Source organism: Panthera leo, chromosome F3, assembly GCF_018350215.1.
Source record: "Panthera leo isolate Ple1 chromosome F3, P.leo_Ple1_pat1.1, whole genome shotgun sequence".
Taxonomy (NCBI): domain Eukaryota; kingdom Metazoa; phylum Chordata; class Mammalia; order Carnivora; family Felidae; genus Panthera; species Panthera leo.
This window is the reverse complement of record NC_056696.1, coordinates 27228979-27235652: the sequence shown is the minus strand read 5'-3', so window position 1 is coordinate 27235652 and position 6674 is coordinate 27228979. Positions and strand designations below refer to the sequence as shown.

The 6674-nt window shown below is 45.8% G+C and overlaps 1 long non-coding RNA gene across 1 annotated transcript; it reads left to right on the top strand.

Moving 5' to 3' along the window:
• Positions 1-2969: 2969 nt before the first annotated feature.
• On the top strand, positions 2970-6252 carry LOC122212225. Its single transcript, XR_006199059.1, has 3 exons — positions 2970-3017; positions 4517-4623; positions 5575-6252. It is a non-coding gene; the product is annotated as an uncharacterized LOC122212225 (long non-coding RNA).
• The last annotated feature ends 422 nt before the right edge of the window (positions 6253-6674 follow it).

The following is a 6674-nucleotide window of genomic DNA, read 5'->3' as shown; positions in this document are numbered from 1 at the left end:
ATGTGGTTGGCTCAGAGTGAACTAGAGCAAAAATAATAGTGGTTGGGTTCAAACTTTTTCTTTCATTTTGAGTGAAGGGGAGAAGCATTGGAAGGTATATTAATTTTCTTTTGCTGTGTAACAAATTAACCACAAACTTAGTGGCTTAAAACAGCATAAATTTATTATCTCACCATTTCCAAAGGTCAGGATTCTGGCATGTTTTCAGTGGGTCCTCTACTCAGGATCTCACTAGGGTGAATCAAGGGGTCAGCTGGAGTTGCAACCTCATATGAGGTTTTGGGATCCTTTTTCAAGTTCACTGATTATTGGCAGAATAATAGTTGTGTCATTGTTGAGTAATAGTTGAATTATAGTTGTAGGACTGAGATCCCCACTTTCTTGTTCCCTTTTAGCCTGAAGTCATTCTCAGCTCCCAGAGGCAACTTGCTATTCCCTGCCACATGGCCCTCTCCATAGCATGGCTGTTTTTGAGGGCATCTCTGCTGCTTTGACTTCCTCGGTCTCTGACCTCTGGACCTTCTTTTAAAGGGGCCCACCTGATTAAACCAGGTCCACCTACAGCAGGGGCAGGAATGTTGGGACCGTTTTAGAATCCTGCTTACCCCAGAGGGCTGGAGCAGAAGAAAGGCATGGTCTGACTTCTGTTTCAGCAGGATTGCACTGGTGCTACATTGAGAATAGATGGCAGGGGGGAGGAGGGAGCATAAATAGAAACTGGGTGACCAGTTAGGAGGCCATAATGGGATATTGGGATGGAGAGGGCTGAGAGTGTGTTGAGACTGTTGCATGGCCAGGGAATGCCTGCAAGTCTAGAAGGAGATTCTAGACTTTATTTTGATGACAAAAGTCACCATGGTAGCATTTGAGTTGGGGACAAGTGTAACTATAGATTCACCCATGCATGATTGCTCAGAGGCTCCTTTGCCTCATCCTATAGAAGGATTTGTTTATAGTAAAAGCACAGTGGTTACCAAGAAGCAAGAGGTGGAGCAGAGGTGAGTCAACATGCCTGGGTTTGCTGAGGATGCTGCAGCCAGGTGTCACTTGGGATCCCCAAGAAATCTTCAGACTCTGACTCAGGCCAGCATCTCCATTCCCCTCTTGTCTTAGGACCTCCCATTACCCCTTCTTTCCTCCTATCAAGGAAGATGTCTCAAAGGATCCCACAAGGTGGAAGGCAGAAGCAGTCTGAAAAGTGTGGCAGGGATGTGCCTGCAAATATCTACTAGTCTGAGACTTGTCACCTCTCCAGGAGGGAGAAGGAAAGAGAATGAGGCATGTTTGAGGCAGGGTTGTTGAGGGCCAATGTGGAAATCAATGTGAAAATATCTACCTCAGAGCCTGGCATAGAGCAGGTCCTCGATCCAGTGATGTTTACTGTGCTTTGAGTGACTAATATGCAGCCTTGTCTCAAGGAGTTTTGGTGAACACAAGTTTTCAAATAGCCTGTGTGCAACAAACACACGTGTGTGTGTGTGTGTGTGTGTGTGTGTGTGTGTGTATTCTAAACTCAGGCCGTCTGGCTGGAGACCCTGGCTCCAGCACTTAACTGCATGATGTTATGCAAATCACTGACCCCTGTGTGCCTCGCTTCCCTCTTTGTAAATGAGGTGATAATAATAGTACCTGCCCCAGAGAATTGGTATAAGGGTTGCATTAATGACACGTATTAATATTTGTAAAGTGTTTAGAACAGCACCTGGAATACAGGTATGCTACATAAGTGCTTGATACATACAACGTGTAAATCTTGAAATCTCAAATGAGGTCTCCTCGTCTTGTGGTGTTCTTTCTCAATTCTTGCAACCACCTGCACTGGATGTGAATGGAGCTGAAGGACTCACCTTTATGTGATTGAAGGAGACAGGGTTCCCAGGCGAGCCTTGCTGGGGGGATTTTGGTGGTTACCTGAGCTCAGCCCGGAGCCAGGCTGACTGGCCTGCACGTGGCTTCCAAGCTCCACCCCACACTACGGAGGCCCAGTTTCTGGGGACTGGAACTGGGAATAAGCTTTAAAAACATTCTCTGGAGATTTTAATATCTAACTAGCCATGGTACTTACTGATAGTATTGATTTGTCTTTTTTGCCTGTGTTAATTTTCACTTTTGTCTGTGGAGAGTGAGCAAGTATGTGTGTGAGGTAATCCTTTGTCATCCACCTGCTCTGACAGAGTTATGGTAACAACTGGTTTGGATGTGGGCTTTTGTACCAAAGCTCATTCCCTTGTCAGGTTGGTGAATAAAGCTCATTATTTGTTTCTGAGCTGCTGTTAAGACACAGAGAGCTTTCTTGTTCCCTCATTCTCTCTCTCTCTCTCTCTCTCTCTCTCTCTCTCCAATGTAGGCATGAACACTTTATGACCATTTCCTACATCCCCTTCTGAGTCAGATAGAAATATTTGATGGCCAGCAGTGCTGATAATAACTGATCCAGAGGTTAGAGCAGGGAGTAGAAAGACAAGGCCTTGGCTTGGTTTGAGGAGAGCAGGAGAGCTTCTGAGAAGTGGAGAAAGAAAAGCTCTTCCTCAGATCAAACCCCCCCCCCAACCCCCCCCCACCCCGGCCTCCTGGCACTGCTAAGGGGACAGTCAAGTTGAATAATTTAGAATTGCATCTTTAGTGGGCTGTTAATCTCCACCCCCACCCCCCTCAGAACAGAATAGCTCAAAACAGAGCTATCTTTCTGACCCTCCCCGATTGTTTTGTTATGGCTAATGGACTGATTTCCAGTTATATAACCTCTTCTCAGTTAGATGAAATCTCATTATTCCACAGTGTGGTGCACTTCAGGTCTGGGTTCACATTGAGCCACCTGAGAGGAGCTGGGAACGTGCTGTTTCTCATCATTTCCACCCAGCAAGAGAATTGGAGAGAAAGAGCTATACCCAAGCCAATTATGGCGGGGTCCTTGGGGGCTGTTATGTAATCTTCCAGAGACAGTGGAATGGAGTGGGCCTTGAGTTCCAGTGGGCACACTGGCTGAAACAGAGTCTTTTCTGTACTCCAGGTCTTGGGTAAGTAAGTTCTCTCTCAAACTCAGAGGATTTTGATGTATTTGTATGTGACTGGGTAAGGCAGGGGTCTTTTAAATTGACTTTAGATTTTCTTGCCTACAAATAAACAAAATGAGAAAATGAACAAAAATAAAGAGGTCTTTCTTCCAGGCCTGGTAATTGCTGTGTTTTAGGTCCTAAGTGAGCCCTGATCCAGGCAAATCGGGTCAACAACACAATAAACTTTGAATCCAAATATGAAAACTCTGACTCTCAGGACAGGTACACAGTTCCACTGGGACACAGAAGCTTTGGTGAGGTGTCTAGGCCTGGTGTCCTCTGAAACAATTAGGGTGGCAGTATAGCATGGTGGGGGACAGTATGGAGGGCTTTCGGGTCAGCAGAACTGGTTTGATTCTGCTCTGCCACTTACCAGTCATGTGATCTTGGACAAGTCACTTTATCAGGAAAACAGAACCCACTCTTAGTTTTTAAACAGAGGGTATTTAATTTTACAGGCAATTGAAGAGCTAAAGTGACAAACAGCATGGGGGAACTTGGGGAATACCACAGCAGGAAGCTCCTGCCCCCTGGGACCCAGGGAGCAGGGACATCTTATCAGAGTTCAGAAGCCACGGCTTTCCCTGGGAGCTGGGACCATGGAGGGAGGAATGTCAGTGGGGAGCTAGAGTCATGGGGAGACAAAGAATGGCTGGAGATGCCATTCACAGAAGAGAGAGAAGAGGAGAAATACCCGGGGTTTTCCTTTCCTCTCACCCTACAATGATGTACCAGTGCCCCCATTGGCTGAGACTGCTAGAAGGCAAAGGAGCCTGGGAAATGGGTCTTCTGTGATACAAAACAAAGCAGGGAAAGGGCAGGGAATGGATCACAGAACAAATAGGTACATGGCTTGCATAACCAGTAATGTCTTTAAATAAATTGTATCTAATGATTGATCACTAACTACTGCTATTGCTGAGGCTCAGGCACGGAGGAGCCAATGGACACTCTCAGCGGTCTGGGAGAAGAAGGGAATGCAGTGTTTGCCCACATAGGTACCTCCTGTGCATATAACACCTCCACCCTCTGTCCATTTAGCAGAAGGAAGAGCCCTAAGTGACTGGGGATGGACTCAGCTTCCAGCTGAATGTATCTCAGACTGTGTTCTCTATAGGAAGCCTTGCTCCAAATGTACTCTCTTAGTCTGGTTTCCTCTAAAACCAACCTTGGGACAGGGACCTGGGTGCAAGTAGTTTATTTCAAAGGTGATCTCAGAAAACAGGAGTGAGGGCATGGGGAAGGGACACAAGGAAGGGAGAAAAGCCAATAAAGGGTGAATTAATGAGCAGATTACTATGGGTCATTGGGTTTGGTCCTACTGGAGACTTTCTGACAAATTATGTGGAATACATTTAAGAATCATCATCCTACCAATGAACAGGGAGACTGGGGCTTTACTCCTGTCCCCCACTGACAGAGGGTTTCCATCTGGAGAGTAACTTTTCCTTGTCTTCTAGGCCATCTGTGGTGGAGCAAGCTCCCTCAATGCTGGAGAAAGTCCTTTGGCAGAGAAGAAGCTTACAGCATGCTGGGACCTGCCTGCTGCACCTGTGGGGGGATTCAGGTAGGCCAAGGGAAGCATGGCATGAGCACCATTTGTCAGTCACTGAACCAAAGGAAGTAAAAGAAAATCCCTAAAGTGTGGTATTAGGTAGTAAGAGGGGTCATTCTCACCTTTGCCTCTTGGCTCTGGGACCTGGCTTATCTGACTTTAGGGGAAATAATACCATATATTGGCCACTTCATCCTATAGGATAGCATCCCAACCGTACAGGGTGCAGGGCCCAGCAAGCATAATGGAAAAGAGACTGTCCAATTAAATCTTCAGTCATACATGAATGCAGCCACTGCAAAACCTTGGTTAGGTAGGAAGTGTAGGGTTAGGGGGTATGGAAAGAAATTCCCTGACCTCTTTCCTCCATTCTTCCCTCTCCAATCTCCTACTAGTGCCTTTCATTGGCTGAGCTCAACTGGAAGCAGAAGGAAACGTTGCCTGGATAATGCAGTCCACAGGGGTCTGTCTTCTGAAGGACAGCATGGGGCAAAGAGAGCCAGAGGATGGGGTAGAGGGGTGGCAATGAGAACACAGTCTGACTGATTGCTTCCAGAATGCCTCCCCCCTTTCCATCCAATCTCACAGTCATCATCTTTGTTACAACATCATCATTCTACCCGTGGACTATTGGGATAACCTCCTAACACATCTCCCTATCTCCAATCCACCAATACTAATGCCTGTGACACAGACTGAGTCCTACCACTTCCCTTTCAGAGAACTCTGGTGTTTCTCATTCTCTACTCCTTACTGAAGATGGCCAGATGAAAGGCGATTTAGGGGATAAAAAGAGAATTCTGAGACTTCACATCTTATTTCTAAAAAGGAGAATCAGTATTAAGAAGCTGGAAATGGGTGATTTCACCATAAAAAAGGTGTGGTTAAAAAGAGTGTAAATTTGACTCTTTAATGTCTTAGCATCATAGTCAAGTCTCTTCTCAGTTAAAATTTTCCTTCCAGACTTGTTTTCCAGGACTTGTGTTCTACTGCATTCTCCCATGTGCCTTGGGTACCAGCCCTGACATCACTGGACTGCACCATCCACGCTGAGAATTCTATACCTTTGCTCTTGCTATTCCTCCAGCCCAGAAAGCCCCTCCCCAGCTGGCATCCTTGGTGGATGGTTTGATCAACAGGTCATGGTCAGTTGAGTCAGTACACCAGGCTTCTAGGGCCTCATACTCAGAGTGTGGTACTTAGACCAGCAGCATAGCAGTACCTGGGAGCTTGTTAGATATGTAACTCTCAGGGTCACCATATCTAGAATAGAATCAGAACCTGCATCTGCACCAGATCTCCTGGTGATTCCCAGGTACTTCACAGTCTGAGAAGCAGCAAATGTTACATGAGCAACCTAAGTAGGGCTTGTAGCTTGAGCAAGGCAGCTTGGTTCCTTATCTGGTCTTCTTAGAATAAAGGTTAGGGGACTCAGTTTTTAGTTAGTTGTAAACCACTTGTATTATTAGCTCTGAAGTTATAAGGGGGATAACAAAATGGTTAAGAGAATGAGCTTTTGCATGATACAGCCATGGGTTCAAACCTCAGTTGTCTCACTTACTAGCTTGGAACTTAATAAAGGCAGTTAATGTCTCTCTGCCTCCACTTCCCAAAGTATAATGTATTAATGACATCAGAGCATAGGAGCAAGGATTAAATGAAATCAGATGTGTCCATTGTTTAATAAATGTTAACTGTATTTGTTATTGCAAACCCGTGAAGCAAAGTTACTAGGCAAGAAGCCCCTGTGTGGGAAGGTCTTGGCCATTTAACTAGTGGTGGGAGGGGTAGGCCTTTGGTGATATAATAGGAACCTAGGGGCCTCAGAGTGAAAAATCAGAGAAAACAAAGGTGCGTCCAAGATAAGTTTAGTCTACCTGGCTGAACAGATGATCCCCCAGCAGAACAGTGTCTGCAGGCACTATCTGGAAGGTAAGATGTATCCTGGTGGGCTCCTTGGAGGTAGGGTTATGGGGATTGGTGACCCCTCCTTTTAAGATATAAAGTCAGCTGTATCTGATTAGACTGAACTAAAAAGGAGATATGCCACCATCCTCCTACAC